Below are 22,736 nucleotides of genomic sequence, written 5' to 3'. Positions count from 1 at the left end.
GTGATCTCACGGTTTGTGGGTTTGAGCCCCGCGTCGGGCGCCGTGCTGACGGCTCGGAGCCTGGAGCCTGCTTCGGATTCTGTGTCTCCCTCTCCCCTGCTTTGCCCCACTCACCCTCTGTCTCTCGTTCTCTCTCTTGAAAATAAACATTAAAAAGGTTTTTAAATAAAAAAATAAATAAAATGAAGTCTGAGGTGACACAGCTGTCCAGCTCCTCTGGGCTGCTAACCTCCCAGGGCAGGGGTGACCCAGGGCACCTGAGACTTGGACTCTGCTGGCCCCCGAGGGTTAGTCTGGGTGGTCTATACCTTGTCAGAGCCACGGACACCACCGGGATGGTGCCTCCAGGGTGTCGGGAGCGAGGACCCTCCTTGCGGGCTGCTTGGTGGGAGTAAAGGCGCTTAACGGGCCTGGATCAGTCCTGTCCCAGGGGCACACCCAGGGAAGGCGGGCCCTAACCGTGATGAGATCTGAATTCTTCCCCATGCTGCACCCGCCCCCGTCCGAATGTGCCCCTGGTTGGCATTGTCCCTCTTACGGGTCATCCCAGAACTGATCAGGGTGCTGTGGGTTGGATACCACACCTTGGGCTGTCATCACAGCCTGGAGCCCAGGTGAGTGTGGCCAGCCACACAGGGCTGGGTGGGAATGTGAGCCTTTGGCCATCAGGACAGAGCCCATGGCTGGACACCGTGGGCTAAAAGGCCAGCACTCCTGCCTGAGCGGGGAGCCTGGGTTGGGCCGGGGGCAGTACGGTGGGGCAGAGTGGGGGACCCAGTCAGGCAGGCCGACTTTGAACCCCTCCCTGTGTTATTCAGGCTGCCACCCCATCCGTCCAGCCTCAATCTCCTCTTCCGTGAAATGGGTGACTCTCACTTCTGATACAGCGAGTAGGGATGGGCATTCCCCAAGGGGCTGCGCTTTGTAGCAAAGGGGCTCGAGTCTAAGCACACGTGACACTGGGACCTTTCGTCAAGCCCGCCAGGCATCTGTGACTCAGTCCCCCCCAGCAGCTACCTGGGACAGAAGGAATTAAACGTAGGCCTGGGTTTTTCCCTCCCCTTGTACAGCAATAAAGTGTTGACCAAACATTTCTTCCAGCTGTCAAGGTTTTCAGACTGCTGAGTCGGACATTTGGGTTTTAACCCGTATCAAAAATCCCACAGCAAACACGCCAGCCTGGTGCCAGGGGAGTAGGCTGTCAGGGAAGTGTCTGGAATGCCAAAGTGTGAGGCAAGAAATCCGGGGCAACGTGACGGGGTCTGGGGGTGAGGCCAGGGCCGCCGGGAGGGCACCCACCCCGACACTATGGAGGGGAGAGAGGGCCCCTGCCTGCTGCCCTCCCAGGCCCCCCGGGAGCAGGGGCGAGACGGGCTCTTTTGGGATCCCTCCGGAAATTAAACCTCAGGAGGAGACAAAGAGAGGGAAAGAAGCAGACACTGGTCAGAGCGGAGGGACCACATGTGTCTGCAGGCTCCTCCAGGCACAGGCGCAGATGCTCTGTGGTCGCCCTTCCTGGCAGTGGGCTGGCCGGCGACCCGGAGCGCAGGCCCCCTGGGTGTCTCTGGCTGTGGCGGCCGTGACGCGGGCCCCTCCCTGAGGGCGTCTCCCTCTGTGAGGTCAGGGAGCAGGCCCCTGCCACCGCCAGGGTTGTGAGAGTGCATGGAAGTGTGAGTGGATGTGAGCACGTGAGTGTGTGTTCACGTGCGTGTGTCCGTGTGTCCCGGGGGCGGGGGTGGGTGGCCAGCTGCTTTGCCCGGGCTCTACCCTCAGCCTGTAATTCCCATCCCCTGCCTGGATGCGGCTGTTGAGATTCCTTCCCATCCATCGGTGCTCCCTCCTCCGGGAAGCCTTCCCTGACTGGTCGGGTGGCTCCTCTTCCGAACTACCACTGCACTTGGCCCACTCCTTCTGCGCTGGGGACACCAGAGGGCACCTGTTCTGTACTGGGAAGGAGGTGGTGCCTTTGGAGTTGAATCCTGGTGTTGCCATCGCCCAGGGGGGCGAGCTCAGGCAGGTGATGGTGATGCCCCGAGTCTCAGGTAGAGGCTGTAATTCTGCCCTCGCCGTGGGGAGGGTTAGGTGGGAGAATTCCCACAGCACGGGGAGGGGCAGGCACTGACTGCTGGCAGCCTTGTTCCTTCTGCCTTCTGCCGCTCATCCCCGGCCCGGCACCTGGAACCTCCATGGGCAATGCTGAACACACGGAGGGCTGAACCTAACTCGTGGTTTGTGTGTGTGGCGGGGCGGGGGGGGGGGGGTCTCTCTAGGTGTCAGGGGTTCAGGGCAGTGGGCAGAGCAGGGTCAGGACTGGGCTTAAATGTGGCCTGGCCTCTGACTAGCAGGGGGCCTGGAGGCCCCTCTCCGGGGGTCACGGTGCGGCCCTCGCAGGAACCAGGTGGTGCCGTGCTGTGTCCAGGAGGACACTAAATGGGTCCCCATCTACCCCTCATCTTCTGCCTTCACCCCGCTTCCTTTGGGTTTCCTCTCCTTTGGGCAGAGCGGTTCGGGCTGAGAGGCTTTGTGAGGGACTTTCTGAGCCTTCCCGAAGTGTGTGCCCCGGTTTGTGATCCCGCTGCCTGGACCTCAGAGTGCCTCGAGAGGCCAGTCAGCTTCCTCCACGGCAAGCAAGAGACACTCAGACTGGTGTAAGCAGACAAGGAATGTTCTGGAAGGATACCAGGCGCCTTGCAGAGGGGATGGCAGAGTGGGAACTGTGCCCTGGGCTCCCAAATCCGGGGAGAAAGTTCCGAGGGCCCCGGCTCAGGTCACCTGACCACCCTTGACTGACAGCCCCGCCGAGGCAGGATCTCGCGGGGTGGGGGGCTGTCTCCCCAAGTCAGAGTCCATCAGCCTCCACACAAGGAAAGGCAGGCGAGTCACAGCACCCAGTGCAGGACACTCACTGCCCTGGGGAAAGCCAGGCCGGGCCCTGGTGCGTTCCTTCCCGGCTGACATCTGGTTTCCTCGCCTCAGAGACCAGTCGTGGGAGAAAGGTCCCAGTGTGTCCCAGAAAGGTCCCAAAGGCTGGCTCTGGTTTCATAGAACGGCAGCCATGTCGTCCCACGGAGCCACCAGCCTGTCAGGAGAGGGAAGCCCTCGGCGTTGGGGGCTGAGGGCAGCTCTGGGGTCGTGGGTTCCTGGGAGGGTCTGTCGCCAGGCTGTGAGGCCTCCCCCAGGGCCTGAGCTCGTGATTCCAGGGGTGGGCCTGGGAAGGCCCCTCTGCTCCTTCTTCTGACTCGCTCTCATCCCTTCTGGGCTGTGAGGCCTCGGCTGCCTTCCGGTACCTCCTTTCCCGCCCTCTGGCCGGGAAGCCAACAGAGCTGTCCCCAGTGGTGTCCTCATCCCCACAGCTGCTCACACGGGTCTTGTTTACGGACAGCTGCATTTATCCCTCAGTCGACAAGCCGCTTCCCTCCATCCGTCTTGCTGGGTGTCCGTCCAGACCTCCAGCGGGGCAACCGCAGCCGATTTCCCACCCTCTCTGAGCTGTGGGGCTGACAAGACTTACTTCAAAGGCTTATTGTGAGGACTAAAGGAGAAATGTCCACGTAACTCCAACGTAGCCGGACCCCCGTGAGCCCCTTGCCTGCACAGCGGCCCACGGGGAGCACACAAGAACACATTAGACTCCAGACGCATTGAGAAAGACGTGTCGGAGGGTTTGTTGGGGTCGCACAAGATGACGCAAGGGGAGACTCATCCAGTAGGACGGTGCTTCCCCAAATTCCCGTTTGAGCAGCTGCCTCTGCAAACCCCCCACCTTCCCTCTCCGGGCACCTGCCCATCAACCGAAGCAACCTTGCCTCTTTCCCTCTCCCGCTTGCATTTCCTCCAGAAGTTTGATTTCTGAGCCACGCAAAGGATTCCTTTTCCTTGTTGGACGAGGGGTGGGCTCTTGGAAGCCGCCTTGACTCGCTTTGATTTCTTCGTCGGCACGTGTGTGACGTTCCCAAGCGGTACATGCTCTCTCCTGGCGGCTGTGTAACCAACAGCGCTGCTGGTTCCCAGATCAAGCGGCCCCTTCCACCCCTGCGGAGGGGGATCTCTGCAGAGGCAGAAGCTCGGGGGGCTGCTCAGAGGGTGCTGGCTTTCAGAGCCCAGCTGCCCTCGGCACGCGAGACTCCCCTCTGGGTCTGCAGCCTCTGCCCAGACCCACGGATTCATTATGGGGCTGGGCCTTCCTCCTGCCCGAACAGCCCCGTGGGAATCGGGGCTCGTCGCGCTTGAACGACACGTTTCCGTGCAAGTTCGTTCGGGAGAGTAAATCGATACCAAGTGGGACTGCGATCTGGTCATGCCTCTGCCTAGGGCCTTTGCTGGCACTGTCAGGGCAGAGGCCCGGCTCTCTGGGACATCATCTAGCGCCTCGGTGGTCTGTGCTGTGCTCACCTCTCAGCTGCCCTTGCACCATCACCCCGGGTCCTTTGCGTGTACTGCTCTCCGTCTACAGCAATCTTACCATGCCTCCCTTCGCCCTGTGGGCTGCCTCTGACTCAGTCTCCTGGCTGAGCCTCATATCACTCTGCCCGGGAACAGGAGGCCCCTCTCAGGATCAAGGACACCTGTCCTACCCCATCGGAGCCCTTCTTGGCCTGACTCAGAAGCACCTGCTTTCTTCTCTAGAGTCCCCCTACCAGAGTCTGAGCTCCGGGAGGGCAGGGACCGCGCCTGTCTTGCTACCGTTGTGTCCTCAGCCCCTGCTCTGTGGTGGGGACTCATACAAGGCTCAACTGAGTGAACGAAGGCTCTTATTTCACTGAGATGCCACGCTGAAGTCTTGGTTTTGGTTCGAAAAGATTCACTCCCTATTCATCTTTTAAATGATGTCTTCGTTGGCTTTTAGTCAGTTTTTTAAAGCAATAAATATTTGGCTTTGGTTCTTGGTTCGACGTGAAATATGGTTTGTCAGGGTTTGGGAATCCCGGTTTTGCCTGGTTTCTGTATAAAGGAAAACTCCATCAAATTAATTATTTGTTCGTGAAAAAAAATTCACAGCTAGCGGTCTGATTAAATTAAATTTCCCCCACGGCATCCCCCGCCCCTCTCCTGGCCCCCGATCTGGGGATCCCCAGTGAGAGATTGCTGCAGGGTCCCACATCAGGCCAGCCCTGGCGTGCGTGGGGAGAGCTCCCGGTGCCCGGTCCATTTTCTGTTTCCATTTTCAGATGATTTAACGGTCTGAGGGAGAATGCTTTGAAAAGAACCCCTGCCCTCCCCCCCACCCCAGAGCCCTTCAGCAGGTTAGTTTAGCTTAGTAATTAGCAATCACAATATGAGATGGGATAATTATCCCCAAAAGTCAAAAGAAAAACACAGATGTTTTTAAAGCTGCACAGTTGAGATTTTGCCTTTCAATTGTAATAATTTAGCATGTGAAATTAATTAGATGCCGGCTTTTCCTGGGACTTAATTTCCAAGGTAGGTTAAGGAAAGCCTCGCTGACAATTTTCAGAACCTAGAAAGAAGCAAGGGAGGCCAGATTGAAAACGGAAAAGGCGTGGCCAAATGGGACCCCCGTCAGGTTTTAGTGCAGGGGCTAGTCCTTCCCACGGGCTCGCCTGTGCCACCCTTCAGGGCCCTTGGGAAGTTTTACTCCCCTGGGGAAACAGAGCTGCATTGGCCTTGGGTCAAGGGACTTGGGTTTGAGTTTCCGAATTGCTACTGACTCGTTTTTTGCTGGTAGGCCCTGTCCCCTCTCAAGGCCTTGGCTCCTTCAACTGTGAAATGGAAGTTGGTTTCGGAGATCAATACTTGCTAGATTGTGTTCTGCAGAATTGTAGTTCTGAGAGATGTTAAAAAACCAAAGGACTTGGTGGACAACACCTTTCCCCGAGGGCAGTGGTTCTCAACCCCTGGGAGGACATTTGGTAACGTCTGCATTTTTGGGTTGTCACAGCGGGGAGGGGGTGGGTTGAACAAGTACAGAGGCCAGGGATGCTGCTGACATCCTACGTGCCCAGGGCAGTCCCCACATCAAAGACTTATCTGGCCCCAATGAGGTTGAGAAATGCTGCCTTGGGGTCCCAGAACCTATTTGAATATGAAACACTAAGAGTAGCCGAGGGATCCTTTTAACTTTTCAGCCAGAATTTCTGAAATTTATGTGCAGGCAGAATCCCTTTTGCTTTCCCACCTCGCAGTGAGATTGATATTCCTTAGAACCCACGCTGGGAAACGCAGAGCTGTATGTAGGCTAAGGTTTCCTTCCGCTTCGGCCATCTTGGACTGTCTCTCCATGGAGCGGAGATCCCAAGAACGATGCAGGGGCTTCCGGTGTGGGGCGTGGCTCAGAGGGAACGTTCGGGAATGGCCAGGGGGCTCAATCAAAGCTGGTCTCACTCAGCCCCCCCTTCTCTGAAGCAGATCCTGAAATGGAGACGCTTGTTGGAGTGGTTGGTTGGAAAGGAGCTCTCAGGAGAAGAGTGGGGGAGGCGGCTGGGGCAGGGGAATTTGCTAAGCGAGGAGGTGGTTTCTGCCCGAGACTCGTTTCCACCTGATCCCAAGGTCGGGGGTGGGGGGGGCGGCTCTGGGGTGCGAGTCGCATCAGTGTTGGGGCGGCCTTGGGTCAGGAGGCCAGTGTAGAGTTCACTACTCCATGGAGTCCCTCCAACTTTGGCCTTGGTCTAGAGGAGGGCATAGCCCCGGCAGAGGTCGGTGTTCTGGAGAATGGAGGACGCTGTGCCTTGTGATCGGCCACCCCTCGAGGCTTCCAAGGTCTGACTGCCTGGGCGGGTGGAGAGGAAACCACTGAGGCTCCAACCGCTGGAAGCCCTGGGGCGGGAGGGAAGAAAATACGGTCTGTGCGGAAGCAGCCTGCCTCGGCCCCTCTCTTCGAGTTGGGGGGCGCGCCGGGGCTCACTCCCACCGTCAGGCCACTAACTCAAAGCTCCTTTCTGCATCTCGCCAACAGCCAGTGAGAGGCGCGCACGGCGGGGTACGTGCCCTTCTCTCTCCTTTCAACCAGTATTTGGGCTTTTAAAGTTTCTTTCCCCCAGCTTCCTGGGATCCTACTGCTGCTGCTAATCATGGGGGTGTCCACGGGAGTGCAGTGGCTGGCGGGGGAGACTGCGGAAGGAGAAGGAGCCGCCAGCCGCTCAGCCGCCCGGGGAACACCCGCCTTGGCCGGGCCCTGACGCTGGAGGTGGCCTCGGAGCAAGAACGCGGTGTTCCGAGCCGTCCGAGGTCGCACAGTGGGTAGGTGCCAAGGAATCGGGACTTCTGGGCCCCTCAGGTGGGCCACGTGCCCTCTTCAGAGTGCAGGGTCAAGGCTGGTGAGGGAGTACATAATTATTCCATTAGCCTCCGGTTTGAAAACACGTGGCTTCCGACGGGATGGCAGCGGAGCGCCCTGGCCCACGTTCCCTGCTCTTCTGAGGCCTGAACCCAATGCCATCTTGCATCGTTTCATGCCCCCGCCCATTGCAGCCACAGCCTTGGAAGGAGGAGGCTCGTCCGGGACAGGCTTGAGGGACAGCCGCCCCTGGCAGGAGGACCTCAGGCTCGGAGCTACAGGTTCCACGGGATTTGGAACCGCAGCATTGTATCTCCTCACAGGGACGTGTTCGCATTTGCACCCGCAGTAGTTTATTGTTGGAGATTTGGGGTGTTTTCTTTTTTTTTTCCCCAGACTTTTCAATATTATAAGTGAAAACTCAGTACACCTTTCGTATATTCAGCTGTGCCCACAGCTTCACCAATTCCCTTGGGATACGGTCTGAGCACGTTTGCTGGGCAGGGGGCGACTGAGGGGCTCCGTCGGTTAAGTGTCCGACTTTGGGTCCGGTCACGATCTCACCGTTCGTGAGTTCGAGCCCCGCATTGGGCTCTGGGCTGACAGCTCGGAGCCTGGAGCCTGCTTCTGAATCTGTGTCTCCCTCTCTCTCTCTGCCCTTCCCCTGCTCACACTCTCTCTGTCTCTCAAAAATAAATAAACATTGAAAAAAAAAACCATTTGCTGGGTCAAATTTACCCACATCCTAACGTCCTCTCGAACATGCTGCCAGACTGCCCTTCAGAACGACTGGCACTTGAAATGCCCCGTGTCCGCGTAGGGAGGGTTTCTTTCTTTCTTTCTTTCTTCCTTTCTTTCTTTCTTTCTTTCTTTCTTTCTTTCTTTCTTTCTTCCCTTTTTCTTTCTTTCTTTCTTCTCTTTCTTTCTTCCCTTTTTCTTTCTTTCTTCCTTTCTCCTTTCTTTCTTTCTCTTTCTCTTTCTCTCTCTTTCTCTTTCTTTCCTCCTTACTTTCTCTCTCTCTCTCTTTCTTTCATATAATTTATTGTCAAGTTGGCTTCCATACAACATCCAGTGCTCATCCTAACAAGTAGGAGGGCTCATTTCTTTGCATCTTCACCAGGACCCGGTATTATCTCTGCTAAGCTATTAGGAGAAAAGTAACATCTTAGCGTTTTAATTTGCTTTCATTTGTTTGCTGGTGAGACTGAACATTGTTTCCCCATGCTTTTTGTTTTTATGTTTATTATTTTGAGAGATAGCCTGCGCACGAGTGGGGGAGGAGCAGAGAGAAAGGGACAGAGAGAATCCCAAGCAGGCTCCGCAGTGTCAGCACAAATTCTGACACGGGGCTCGAATTCACCAACTGTGAGATCATGACCTGAGCTGAAACCAGACGCTTAACCGACAGAGCCACCCAGGCGCCCCTGCTTCCTCTATGCTTCTCGACCATTCGCATCTCTTCTGTGAATTGCCTACTCATCGTGTCGCCCGCTGTTGTCCTGGTCGTCCGTGTTCCAGGCGCGCGTCTTACCTACCTTTCCTAGTTCATTGTCTGCCTTGTTTTCATTTTACTGGAATCCTAGCTTTGACACCTTGACCCTCCAGGTAGAGATGGGTCGCCGGGAAGTGGCAACTGTGAACCTTTAGGTTAAGGGATTATCTGCCCCCCCATCCCATCCTCCACTAGGGCCAGAGAGTTCTGTGGGGAAGAAGTTCAAGGGGTCAGAGCGTCTCCTGCTCTTCATTTCACAATTCATGCTAATTGCCCAATTTAGAGTGATTTGGTGGCAAATCTTGGCAGGAGGACGTGCGTTTCCGCGTTACGCAGGGCAGCTGAGGATGTTTTCATTTTCTTGGGTGGAGGGTCAGGAAGCGCCACGGGGGCCTCTGGGGCCGAGTGACCAGAGCCCTGGCCTCGGGGCCGGACGGATCCGGGACAGGCCTGACTCTGTGCGACGGTGGGGAGTCATCTGACCCCCCTGAGTCTGGGCGTCTCCGAGACGGGCTCTCACACGGCCCACGATGTTGTTGGGGCGATCCGAGGGTTGGCTGATGTGAACATGGTTCCGCCCGGCGAGTGGTGATCTGAGGGACTAGAAACGACTCCCTTTCACCCCCGAGTCGTGACGTGCCGTACGAGGAATGTTTATTGATGCCTACCCTCCGCGTGCCATGATTCCATTTCCTCTCTGCAGCCGTACAACGTGACTGTTTTCCACGGCGCCGAACGGACTTTTGCCGCCACGTCCCCTGGGCTGTTGGGTCCTCTCTGAACAGCACCCAGGGTCATGCACTTCACAGGAGTCCCCTTGCCGGCTGCAAAGCAGCCGGCAAGGGACTGCCTCGGTCCACTGGGGCTGTCGTGCCAACATGCCACCCACCGCGGAGCTTGCAGACAGCAGACATTTGCCACTTACCGGTCTGGAGGCAGGAAGCCTGAGGTCAGGCGGCCAGCGTCGCCGGGCGAGCGCTGTCTTCCTGGCTCGTAGCTGCGCCTCCTTGCCGTGTCCTTGGCGGGAGGAAGGGGCGAGGGAGCGCTCTGGGGTCTCCTCCGGAAGAGCGCTCGTCCTGTCACGAGGGCTCCACCCTTAGGACCTAATCACCTAATCCCAAAGGCCCGCTTCCGAAGAACGTCACTTTTCGGGGTTAGAATTTCTAGATGTGAATTGGGTGAGGGGGACGCCAACCCGTGGCCCATAGCAGCCATTTGGCAATGTCCCTTCCGAAGGAAATGGGGACGCTTTGTTACTAAGCGCAGCCCAAGCATAAACCGCTTGTGACAACGGCGGGGGGCTGAGTGAGCGCTGGGCCCCGCGCCCAGTGCTTCCGAGGCCCGAGTCCCTACGCTCGTGGGACTGTTGCCGTGGAGGCCCCACCTAGCTCTCCCTCAGGGACATCTGGGGGACGACTCAGAGGACCCCCCCCCCACAGACACATAGGTACACACGACACCCCCCACAACACACACACGTACGACACTCACGTGTCCCGTGCCCACAGACCCGGCCTGGAGCGCTGGGCTTGTTCTGGATCGTCACATGGGAAGAAGAACAAACACAGACCGAGGCCCGAACACAGAGGGAGGGAGGTGTGGACCCCGCTCCTGCGGGGAAACCGGGAAGGTGCCGGCCTGGAGAAGAGAAAACTCAGAGGGGCCGGTAAACGTTCTTCCAATAGTCCGAGAACTTTCCTGTGGCAAAGGGTTGTTCGGTGAGGCCCAAAGATCCACAGAACGGGGACCGGAGGGGGACATCTTAGAGGAGCAGATTCTGGCTCAAAAAGGAGCAGAATTACTTGTTAATTAAGTGGACAGGGGGCACCTTGCCTGGGCCAGGCGCGGGGAGAAAGGTGCAGAGGCGGGTCTGGTGAGGAGAAGGGCCCACTTCCCTCCACTTCCTGCTCCCCCGGAGAAGAGAAGCTGAAGGGATGAGCGAGCTGGGGTGTCTGTGAGGGCTGAAGGAGATGTGCAGGGCTCCTGAGGTGTGCTGCGGGCCGGGCTCCGTCGGCGGGAGTGAGCTCCCCGTCAGGGGCTGTGGCCAAGCCGCAGCTGAGCAGCCTGTTGGCAAGGACGCTGGCCGGGGACTTCGAGACCCGGATGGGGGTGCGAAATCGACGCTCTGCCAGCTCATGCTTATCCAGGACTCAGAAACTGCCGATGTTCCATGGGTGGTTCTCACAGAAAAGGGATCAGGAAGAGGAAGTGGCAATGCTTTCTTCACCTCCCCCCCCACCATTGTTTCCCGTCCCTCTTCAAGTGGCCTTCCTTAAGCACATCGCTAGCATCCGTGGAAGGAAATTAAGAGTGGTCCAGCAGCCCGGGTGACCATCGTCTTGGCAAAAAGAAAAGAAAAAGAAAAAAAGGAAAGGAAAGGGGAAAAAGGGTGGTGGGGAGGCCCAGCATGCTTCAGCGGGTGATCATTTCAGGCTGGGAGGGCCTCAGACGCAGAACAGAGAAGGAGAAAGAGCCAGGAGCGTGGACCAGTGGGCAGGGAGACTGGTTTCAGGCTTCTGCTTTATAGCTTACCGCTGTGTGCCTTTAGGCAAGTCACTTGCCCTTTCTGGGCCTCTCCTGTAGTCCGAGGAGATCGCACTGGTTGATTTTTATGGCCACGCCAGGACTGCAAGAAACCCTGTACTTCCAGGGACCACGACAGGCACCCACGCGGGGTGGGTGGGCCAGCCCACCCCACAGCAGCTGCCGGGCTGAGATCAAACATCTAAACAGGGGTGTTTGAGGAGTGATGCTATTTATTCCTCTCTGGGTTTCCGAACAAAACCCCAGAAGCAGGAACCGCTGCTCAGCTCCCACAGGTTTCTTTCCAAGGATGCTATGTGCTAACCAAAGACAGATGCATCAGCACCGAGAGTTTTCTTTAAACTCTCCTCTGTAAAAGTCCAAGCCACACACACCATTTTTCTGCTACTTGGACCGTAGCTTTAAATAGATATCCTTAGGGCTTCAGATTTCTGAGGCATGAGGCAAAATCCACAAACGGCCAAGAGCAAATGGGAAAATTAAAAGTTTCAGGAACTATATTTAAGAATTTACAACGAGCATGCAACAAGTTGTATGAAACGACTCAGAGGTACTAGCTGGTTCTCATCCCTCCCAAGCCTTGGGCCAAATGGATGCTGGCAAGGTGCCAGCCAATTAGCCTGACCTTTGAAAGATTCCTCTAGAGCCCGTGAGAGAGGTTGACATCTACTCCCTCAACCAGCCTTCGCCCCAGGGGATGCGAGCAGGGCCAGCTTCACCGGGAGCAGATGGCCGTGTGCTTACGAGGGTCTCATGCTTGGTTTAATGCCTGGCTATCCCGTCTTAAAAGTCTCAGTGATTTTTGAACAAGGGACTGCGTTGTCATTTTGAACCGGGCCCTACACGTTATGCAACCTGTCTGAAGCCACTTTCCCTAGGCAATCGCTGAACTGGCGGCAGTGTGCTTAATTTCTGGTCCACATCCATTTAGCTTTCGGAAGAACCAGAGGTGGAACTTGGGTCTTATTAGCACATGACTCAGCCGACTGAGCTCTCCAGAGTCAGCGTCCAACACAAAGGAAAGGTGGGTTCTTTGGCTCAGAGAAATAAACTCAGCCCTGTCTTATACATAATTGTCCTCACATGTAATTCCAAATAGAATTGCCCAAACTTCTACAAACTTGGTGGGGCACCTCTGAAGACCATAAGAGAGTGCTGACCTCCCAACACATGACTTAGATGAGCTAGATCGGGGTGAGCAAACTACACCTGTGGATCAAATCTGGCTTGCCACCTGGTTTTTATAAATAAAGTTTTATTGAAACGCTGCCACCCCCATTCACTTACGTATTGTCTATGGCTGTTTTCGTGCTACAATGGCAGAGTTGACAATTTGTGAGAGATGGTAGGTCCAGCAAAGCCTAAAATATTTACCGTCGGGCCCTTTACAGAAGAAGTTTGCCAACACCTCTCTAGCTATTAGAATTGCTAAGTTTCCAGAATACACTAGCAACCTTCTGAAAACACAGCTTTTAAGAATAATGTTATACCCTTGGGATAGGAAATGATTACTTAGACATAAACCATAAGTGAAAAAGGTTTATAAGTTTGGTTGCATTGAAATAAAAAGTTCTACATGGCAAAAGTCACCGTCAGCAAGGCTAAAAAACAGGCAGCTGGCTGGGGAGAACATGTTTTCCAAACTTTAAACAGAATGCAATTCAGATGAGTTGAAGAAATCCTGAAAAGCCAAGAAAAGCAGAAAAAAGCAGGCAAAAGGTATGTATAGAAAATTCTGGAAGAAATAAAAATGACCGAAACCCATATGAAAAGACCCTCCCATTTAAAAATCGGGAATATGCAAATTAAAACAAGATGCTGTTTTTCACCCCTACGATGCGCAAACAATGTTGAAGTCTGATAGTTTCACATACACACGGTTGCCGGAATGTGCACATACACCCTGCTGGTGGAATAAGTGGGTGCAACTGCTTTGAAGGCATAAGTCCCGGAGAGACTTTCAAAGACGTGCCAGGGAAGCAGGTATGAGGATGTGCAAGGCAGCATTGTGTATAACGGGGAGGGGGGAAATGAACCAAAAGTAGCATCTGCGAACAATGGACAAATTCAGCTCCTTTGTTTCCTCTCTTTGGCATTTCTCAGCCAGTTTTGTAGCCAAAGAGGCAACATTCGCATGACGGACCCCCTTCCCCTGTGCATCCTTGTCTCTCTGTGACTTCTTTACCAGAGATGACCCGCAGGTCATTCTGGACCTGAGCCTGTGCACAAGTGCCCTCCAGCCCTGCACACTTGGAGGAGCACAGAGCACCCTTCCCCTCAGTGGCCAGAATGGTCTGTCACTGTGTTGGTGTGGATGGTAGAGATGCAGAGGGCCCTCACCAGGCTCCAAGGTAAACTTGGCCTTACGTGGTCAGAGCAACGTGCAGTCCCATGCAGTCCATGGGAATGCATGGATGCTGTTACTTACAGCTCTGGGTTTAAGTTCCTGCTCCTTCTCTCACTGCCTGTGTGGCCCTGAGCTCCAGAAGTTCCCCTCCTGAGCTTTTATCACTCTTCTCTAAGATGACACGTGTCCCTGGCGAGGAACGGAGATGCCATACGAAAACACCCAGGACAGGGCCTGGCGCCTTGAGGACCCACCTGGGGCCGGCCACGCGTGTCCTGCGTAAGGTCCAAGAACCGTTTGAGAGCTCCGAGCTGGGCCAAGCGGGAAAATGAATCTCTGCCCAAGTTGGAGCTGGGGCCTCTGCCTTTTGCCGCATTTCGAGGTTACGAAAACCCAACCCTCAAAGGCCTCCTGTCGAGCAATCCTCGGAGGGTCCTGCCGTTCTACATCTAAACTTCAAAACAGAAGTAACCTCAGGATGCATTTTCTATAAGCTCCTTTTTGCAAGAGCTGGGCTCTTGCAATTGGTTTTGAGTGGCCCCGACAGTCTCTTCACACTCAGCGAGACTCTAGGCTGGAGTCTGCAAAAGGAAAGATGCGTAGAAGTGGTGCCTCTGTGTGGGTGATGTCTTCAAAGGGGCATCAAACACTCTTGATGGGCATTACCTCTGCAGAGGGGGACTGGGTACCCGGGGTGAGAGGGAGCATCACTTTGCTGGCAAACCTTTTCATACTCTGCAGTCACCCTCCCCCATCCCCATTTATAGAAATTTATCATCATCATCATCATCACCATCATCATCACCATCATCACCATCATCTTATTTTATATGCTTAACAAAAGAAGAGAACTTTGGGTCAAAATGGTGCAGTAAGATTCTGCTTCAAGTACCCTGACAGCTTCCCTTCTGCAAATGCTTAGAATAGCACAGAAATAAAAGACTGACACATCACAACTTGTGGGGTATGGCAAAGGCAGCATGCAGAGGACAATTTACAGCCTTAGCTGTAAATGAATTCAGTGTTTGACTCAAGTACCGAGAAAGAACTTTGAAGTGAGTCTGCAGAAAGGAAGAATGACACATGTAAGAGCAGGAGTTAATAAAATAGAGCAAAAAAATAACCAATGGTTACACTTGAGAAACACATGAGCAGGGAAGGGTCTGGAGTTTATTACAATTTTTTACTGGCATAAATGACTTCAGCAATAAATGTATCATAAACACAATGACTCAATAATTGCATGGTTATTTGTTTACCATCTGCCTTCCCTGGGATGCTATATGTTCTATGCTTGTCTATCCCCACAGTCTGACTCTCGAGAGATGTTCGTCAAACATGCGCAAGTTGAATTCGTGGGTGGAGTTCTAGCCCTGTCATCAACAGGATCTTTGAGCAAGTTATTTAACTAATCTGAACTTCCCCTTCCCAGTCTGTCAAGTGGGGAGCACAAAACCCCCCTCACACGGCTGTGGCAAGAAACACATGATGTAATGCCCTTGAAGTTCTTTCTGGTACAATTCCTGCACAGGGTGAAGAGTCAATAAATGGAGCGAGGTGTAATTATGAGTCAGAGAACTGGCTCAGACATAAGAGTGTATAATCTGCTTGCCGGGCAGCCCCTAGCTCTCTGAAGGGCAGCACCTGGTGCTGCTGGAAGGTTCCGAAGAGGCAGGCTTGAGTGGGAAGGGAAAATCTGGCCAAAGGGAATCACGGTGGTGGGGGAGGTCCCAACGAGATGACCAGTGCCAGTGACAAGCCTGAACTGGGTTGAGGATGACAGTGCACCCACCCCTGCCCTGCTCGCTCTGGATTCCTTTTGCTGGAATTCTCTTCCCCAGACTTTTCCATGGCTCCGCCCTTTTGGCATATGGGTCTTGACTCAGTGTTGCCTCTGTTCCGGCCATTTGCCCTTTTGCCCTAAGATCCAGCCCCTTCCTTTCCCTGCCCTGCTATATATCACAGGCCCCGGGGGGAAATGAGTTTTCCAGGCTTGCTTGCCCACTGGCCTGTGGCTAGGTTTGGCCCTTGGGAAGTGCTGGCAACAGACCAGAGGGCAGGAGAAAGGGACGAGCCAGGGTGGTTCTAGCCCTTCTTCCCTCTCCGCTTCAGGGACCATGTCCAGCACCTGCTTTGTCTCCCTGTCGTCCAGAACCCACGGGCCAACCCTTCCCAGTACGGTGTCCATTCCTGGGCTCTGGGACATCACTTCTTCTCTTTGCCTCCATAGGGTTGGTAGTAGCTGCCTGTTACTGCTCATTGCTGGTTTGCCTCCCCGTCCCGCCTGTCTTTTCTGCCCTCCTCGCTCTTCTGTGACTAGTCCTTGACGGTAAAATCCTTCTACGGAGCTGCCTGCTGTGCACTCTGCTTTCTTGATGCACTTGATGTGAAATATCTGGTGTAAAATACCTGGGATTCCGTGGCTTTGCTTTACAATTACTCCTGTAAAGCATCCAGTTTGGGAATAACTCAAAATTTTGAATTTCCTTTTCCAGAGTCATCAGACCGGTTAAGAAAGGTCAGAAATCACTAATTCCTTAGAGTGCTTTGTTCCGCTTGAAGGCCATCAGTCCTGGGAGGCCCCCGTTCTCCATTAAGTGCTCAAGTGTGTGTACTCATCAGGAAGAAATGGAACAGAGAGGCCATCACTCAGATTCAGCAATGACCTGACAACATGGGCCGTGCACACAATCCATTCCAAATACCAATAAACACGTAATTATGGCATCGGAGGGCGGCAGGACTCAGCCAACTTGGGTGGAGACTGCAGTTCTAAGCCATCTCTAGAAACACATGGGAAGGCTGAAGCCTCTGTGTTTTGAACTTCAAGGCTGCCACATACTGAACAGTCATTTCCATGACTGTGGATGTGCCACAGCATTAGAATTGTTGGGAAATATGCATTGGATACTTACTCTTCAGGCAGCTTCTCTCCAGTGCCACTGCCTCTATCTCAAGGCTCTTCCCTTCTGGTCTGGACCCCTCCCAGCTTCCTACTGGGTCTCCTGCTGCCAGAATACCCCTTGTCTCCCCCAGGTCCCTCCAAGCCACGCTACACGGCATCGTGAGAACCGCCCGTCCCAAATGCTTAGACGGCCGAGTCACTCACCCACCTGATGCCCTTGAGTAACTCCCCATTGCTCGCAGGATAATTTCCTGATTCTTTAGCACAGCGCTCAAGGTTACTGCATGGTCTGCCCCCTGACTACCCCCCTCGGTCGACATGAACCATTCCCTCTCAATGTGGGCTTTAAACACAACTTTTCTCATGTTTCTGCCACTGCACCTGCTCAGTTACCCCTCCGTATCTTCGCTCATGCTCCTCCTCCCTCCTAGAACACTCTTTCTTTTCTTTTCCTTCTGGCGCTAACTCCTCCCTCCCTCCCCCCTCCCCCACTCAATTTTAAGATAAAATATTTGGTATCTAAGAGATGTCTCGTCCTACTGAGCTTAAGAAACGAAGTATCCCGATGCAGTCAAACCTCTCTGTACTTCCCAATCCCACAGCCTCTTCCTCCCTTCCCCCCAGGTAGCCGCTATTTTGAATTCAGGGTTTTATAATTTCTTTAAGGATCTGTATACATTCACGTGCGTGCTCATCCCTAAGCCATACACGCTGTTGCTGAGAATGTGTTAAGACCTCGTATAATTCTACTCCTGAAACCAGTGCTACACTCTCTGTTAGCTAACTTGAATTTAAAAAAATAAATACATACAAACCCTTATATAGATGATATCATATTCTATGTATTCTCCAGCAACTTGCAACTTTTGCCTACTATCGTGTTTTTGAGAGGTTCCGTGTTGTAAGCCTTAGTCAATTCACTCTCAGTCCTGTCCGATGTGTCGGTGTATGTGAAGGCGTGTATGTGTTTACATCGGTTCTCTTACTGAGGGCATTCAGGTTGCTTCTAATTTCTCTTCTTCCTTCCCTCCCTCCCTTTCTTCCTTCTTTTCCTCTCTCCCTCTCTTTCTCTCTCTCTTCTCTCACAAACCTTACTGCTGTGAATACCATCAACATATCTCCTTATGCGTATGGGCAAGAGCTCTTCAAGGGTACCATGATCATGCAGAAATGGAACTGAAAATCAGCTGGCAAGTAAAATTTTCAATTGTACTAGGTGTTGTCAAATAATTTGCCGGAACGGTTGGAGTCGTTTATGTGGCTCATCAGTGGCCCATAAAGAAAATCCCCTTCAGTCTACATGGTTTGCCTCAACTCTCTAACAACACATTTAAAAGATTTGGGGACAATCTCGTTACGCTTGTGATTTGGCATTCCCTGATTATAAGTGGACTGTCATGTTTCCCATTGTGTGAAACGTCCGGGTAACTTTTGCTCGTATTTCTTTTATTCTTCCAAGGATTTTTGTAAATGATCAGAAAAAAATCAAAAATATATTTTGGATAAGAATCTGTTTTGGGTTATATATATGGCTAATATCTTTTCCCTGTTTGTGGTTTGTCTCTTTCTGCTTCTGGTATCTTTGATTAGCAGGAATGTTTCAAGTTTTGTCGAATTATTCTATTTTTTTCTCCTAGTGTTTATGCTTATGTCTTTTTTCCTCCATGTAATCTGAGGCAAGGATCAGATTTCTTTCCATCTGGATAACCAATTCCCGAGCGCCATTTATCAGTCAACCCTTTCTTTACTTTATGCCAACTTTTCCAGTTGAATAAAAGCAGTGATCATAGACATCCTTGACTTATTCATCTTTTTAAAAGGAGTGCTTTTGGGGCGCCTGGGTGGCGCAGTCGGTTAAGCGTCCGACTTCAGCCAGGTCACGATCTCGCGGTCCATGAGTTCGAGCCCCGCGTCAGGCTCTGGGCTGATGGCTCAGAGCCTGGAGCCTGTTTCTGATTCTGTGTCTCCCTCTCTCTCTGCCCCTCCCCCGTTCATGCTCTGTCTCTCTCTGTCCCAAAAATAAATAAGCGTTGAAAAAAAAAGAGTTAAAAAAATAAATAAATAAATAAAAGGAGTGCTTTTAAATGCTTTACCTGCAATTGTGATGCTTATACAGATTTTTAATTTATTCTTTCTATCAAGTTAAATAAATTGCCATCTTTTTCTAGATTGCTAAGATTTTATCATAAATGTTCAATTTTGTTTGATGCCTTTGTCTGCAGTTAACGAGGTGCCAATTTAATTTTTCTTTAAATCTTAATATAGTGAAATTATCAACCGTTTGCTAATAAGCCATCTTCACATTCCTACAATAGACCCAACTTGATGATTATGCATTATTATTTTGTAGTCATTGATTGATTTGGATCGCAAATATCCCATTGAGTCTTTCACATGAGTCCCATTGAGACTTTCTCATGAAACTTGTGAACAACGTTAGCCAATGATTTTCCTTCCCGTACTGCCCTTCCCTGGTTTTATTATCGAGGTTATAGTAGCCTCACAAAATGGTTTCTCTTTTTCTATTTTCTACAAGAGTTCATATAAGATTGGAAGTCGAAAGAGGGTAGAATTCTCTGGTAAAACAATCTGGGCCTCGCAGATGGTATTTAAGTAAGTATTAAGCCACTTTATTTAGTGGTCATAGAACTACTCAGATTTTCTATTTGTTCTCGGATCACTTTCGGTAAGTTAATTCCTGAGGACTTACGACAGAGCTCAGAGGCCGTACCCTGCGGAAAGACTTCTGTGACCACTGCTTGCCTTCGTGGGTTAAATTATTCTCCTGTTAACTCCTACGTAGCATTGACATCCGTTCACTCAAAAAGTATTTATTGTGGGGCGCCTGGGTGGCGCAGTCGGTTAAGCGTCCGACTTCAGCCAGGTCACGATCTCACGGTCCGTGAGTTCGAGCCCCGCGTCAGGCTCTGGGCTGATGGCTCGGAGCCTGGAGCCTGTTTCCGATTCTGTGTCTCCCTCTCTCTCTGCCCCTCCCCCGTTCATGCTCTGTCTCTCTCTGTCCCAAAAATAAATAAAAAACGTTGAAAAAAAAATTAAAAAAAAAAAGTAGTTATTGAGTGTGTGCTATGCGTCCTGTTCTACACGCTAGGGAAACAACAGTGGACACAGCAGGCAGCAATCCTTGTTTGCACAAAATGTACATTCTAGAAGGGGCGGGCAGGCAGTAAACAAAATAAATGAATGAATTAAATGATATCCCAGACAGAAAAGCCCAAAACGAAAGGATGCCAAGGCAGGAAGGGCCATAAGTTGTAATACACGGTCAGAAATGTCACTGTGTACGTTCCTTCATATAAGGGATATTTATTTGTGGGTGCTAGGCACTGGGATTACGGCAGGGGACTAACTAGACAAGCCTCTTGCTTTTGTGTTTGTATTTTAGGGGGAGACAAGTAACAAATAAATAAAAATCAGATCAGAATTATAGCTACTGCTGAAAGAGATCAGCAGGTGCTTTGACCGAGAGAGTCAGGGAAGCCTGCATTGAATGGGGTGTTTGAGGGCAGACTCTTGGAGAGGGTGGCCTTGAAGCTGGGACCCGATGGAGAGAAGCAGGCAGTTGTATAGGGTGTCATCCTGAAATGACCTGCCCCCCCAATCTTTCCCACTAGACTATGAGCCCCTTGAGGGAAGATATGCATTATTCCCGTGGGTGTCCCCGACCTACCACAGGGCCTGTGTTGTAGATGCCCCAACAAGGGGAAACAGCGAAAAGCATTTGAAAACTGATGTTAACCAGCTGCAAGAATCTGTTTACAAAGCAAATTGCCGTCATCGATTCAACAAATACGCATTGTGCCCGGGGCTGGGTTACCAGGTGAGGAGGACCTCCCCTCGAGGTGTCACAATCTCGAAGGGGGACAGACGGGGTTATCTCGTTCACGACAGACAGTAGGCCCCAAGCAGCCCCCAGCACGGTGAGGCTGGCCTGCGGGGTGGCAGTGAGCCGGAGGCTGGGCCTCCACACAGCCGGCGTGGCACAGCCCTGGTGTGCCAGGCCCCGGGGGATGGAAGGATAGATACGGTGTCAGAGCTGGCCTGGGTCCTCCTCGGCCCGGGGTCTTCAAGATGGATCTGAGCCGTGACCAGACCACGGGAAGGTGAGCACACAGAGCCCGTCCGCCCATTTCTTAATGCTGGCGGGACACGAGCCAGCCCTGTTGAGAAGATGACACTGCACACATTGCCTGGGCATCCAAACCTGCACATTCTAAGTCACCGGGATGTCCCGAGGCCCATTGGTTGCGGCCATTTAAATCCCATAAGCACTTGCTTCCTCGTCTCGGGAAGCTTGGTGGGACTCATGCGTTGATCTACACTCTGAGAGGCAGGAAAGTGTCCCCCCTCTGAGATATGCCATCAAAGCCGTGACAGCATCTGGAATTAAGAGGGCAGCCCCACGTTTCTTCATTTTGTAGCCCTGTCCAAGTCGCTTTGCGCAGCTGTCCTCAGAAGGGTCAGAAATGTGTTTATGTATCATTTGGCTAATGCTTTGTGAGGGAAGCAGACATTTGGAGGAGTCAGGAAAACAAGCTTTAAAAATACATAAATAATAACAGCATCTTGCTTCCACATTTACTCACACTTTCGTAAGTAAGCATGGGTTTCCGAGAACTTAGAACCTGCTAATTTCTTCCAGGTGCTATTCAGGAGATATTATATGTATTGAAAAGAACAGAAGTCTCCTCTACTAAAGCGAAAATTAAAAATGAAATCTCCAACTACTATCTTTTTTCAAGTTTATTTATTTCTCTTGTGAGAGAGAGAGAGAGAGAGAGAGAGAGAGAGAGAAAATGCTGTCAGTGCAGAGCCCCTTGCTGGGCTTGAACTCACGAACGAACCCCAAGATCGTGATCTGAGTCGAAACCAAGAGTCGGATGCATAACTGACTGAGCCACCCTGGGGCCCCAGAATCTCCAGCTACTGTTCTCTTTTATTTTATTAAAAAAATTTTTTTTAATCTTTATTTTTGAGAGAGAGACAGAGTGCGCGTGGGGAGGCACAGAGAGAGAGGGAGACACAGAATCCGAAGCAGGCTCCAGGCTCCGAGCTGTCAGCGCAGAGCCCGACGCGGGGCCTGAACTCACAAACTGTGAGATCATGACCCGAGCCGACGCGGGACGCTTCGCTGACTGAGCCACCCGGGCACCCCTCCACCTACTATTGATGGAAAAAGTAATGGACAATTTAGGACAGAACCTAAAGAACACAAAGGTGCAGGATCGAGCAGCTACCTTCTCAAATACTCCAGGTATCCACTGCCACTGTTGGGTCAAACCAATCTTGGTGCACAAGCCGTCTCCGGATTCTTTCAGGAACCACTGGGAGCCGCACGGATGCCCCAAATGCTGGACTCAAAGCCCTCGTCAGCAGCATGCACCCGTCTGGGACCCTCCTGCAGGAGGGACCTTGGCTGACCACCTTGCGGCGGGCCACGGTAGCCATCCACACTGGCTCCCGCCCACCCCCCCGGGATCAGGCCATCTCCTGCTTAGCAGCAAGAGAACAACGAGGTCATAGAAGGGACAGTGTTCCTAAAAACGTTCAAGACAGAGTCTGTGACAGTCGCTGTTTTTCTTTTTTCTAACTTTTCTCCTTTTTGCCTTGCAACCATCACCGACTGGTATCTTTAGGAGGCTTGCAGTCTGCCTTTTCTTCTACCTAAACTCAGTTGGAGTTTTTTTCTCCTTAAATAGCTTTATTAAATAAGCCTCACACGTGAAAGTGAAGCAACATCTATCCTACCCCGTCGGGCTTTCCTCTTCCCTTCTTCACGGGGCTCGCCATCGCCGTGCACCTGGTGGTTTGCAAACGAGTCTTTGTTTGTGACCGCGCTTCAGCTAGGTGTCCTGGTTAGGGCTTGTCAGGTATAGTTAGCCCCCTGCTTTGATGGGGAAACTGAGGCCCTGAGAATCTGATTAGTCATCTAGTCCTGTTCTCCCCTTCTCCATCCCCACTGCTGTCACCATAGAGCAGATGTCACCCTGCTGTCCCTGCCCTTGGAGTCCACAGTGATCCCATCCCTGGCCTCCATACATCCAGATGTATCCGTTTCTGCTCCTCCGTGGCCCCGGGACAGCTAAGGAGCTACTGCCATGGTGGCAGATGGGACCGTGTGCCGTCATCCCGCAGGGCCGCCGGAGGGAGGGACTGGGTATTAGTCATACCCGTAGCTGCTGCCTGCACCAGCCGA

At 52.5% G+C, this 22,736-nt stretch overlaps 1 long non-coding RNA gene across 1 annotated transcript; it reads left to right on the top strand.

Annotated features, from left to right (window-relative positions):
- Nucleotides 1-6,289: 6,289 nt before the first annotated feature.
- Nucleotides 6,290-18,587, top strand: LOC113600138 (uncharacterized). The gene is made up of 4 exons (XR_003421093.2): nt 6,290-6,395; nt 6,999-7,197; nt 15,848-15,946; nt 16,113-18,587. It is a non-coding gene; the product is annotated as an uncharacterized LOC113600138 (long non-coding RNA).
- The last annotated feature ends 4,149 nt before the right edge of the window (nt 18,588-22,736 follow it).

Source organism: Acinonyx jubatus, chromosome D2 (genome assembly GCF_027475565.1).
Source record: "Acinonyx jubatus isolate Ajub_Pintada_27869175 chromosome D2, VMU_Ajub_asm_v1.0, whole genome shotgun sequence".
In the NCBI taxonomy this organism is placed as follows: Eukaryota; Metazoa; Chordata; class Mammalia; order Carnivora; family Felidae; genus Acinonyx; species Acinonyx jubatus.
This window is presented reverse-complemented; position numbering and strand designations above follow the sequence as displayed.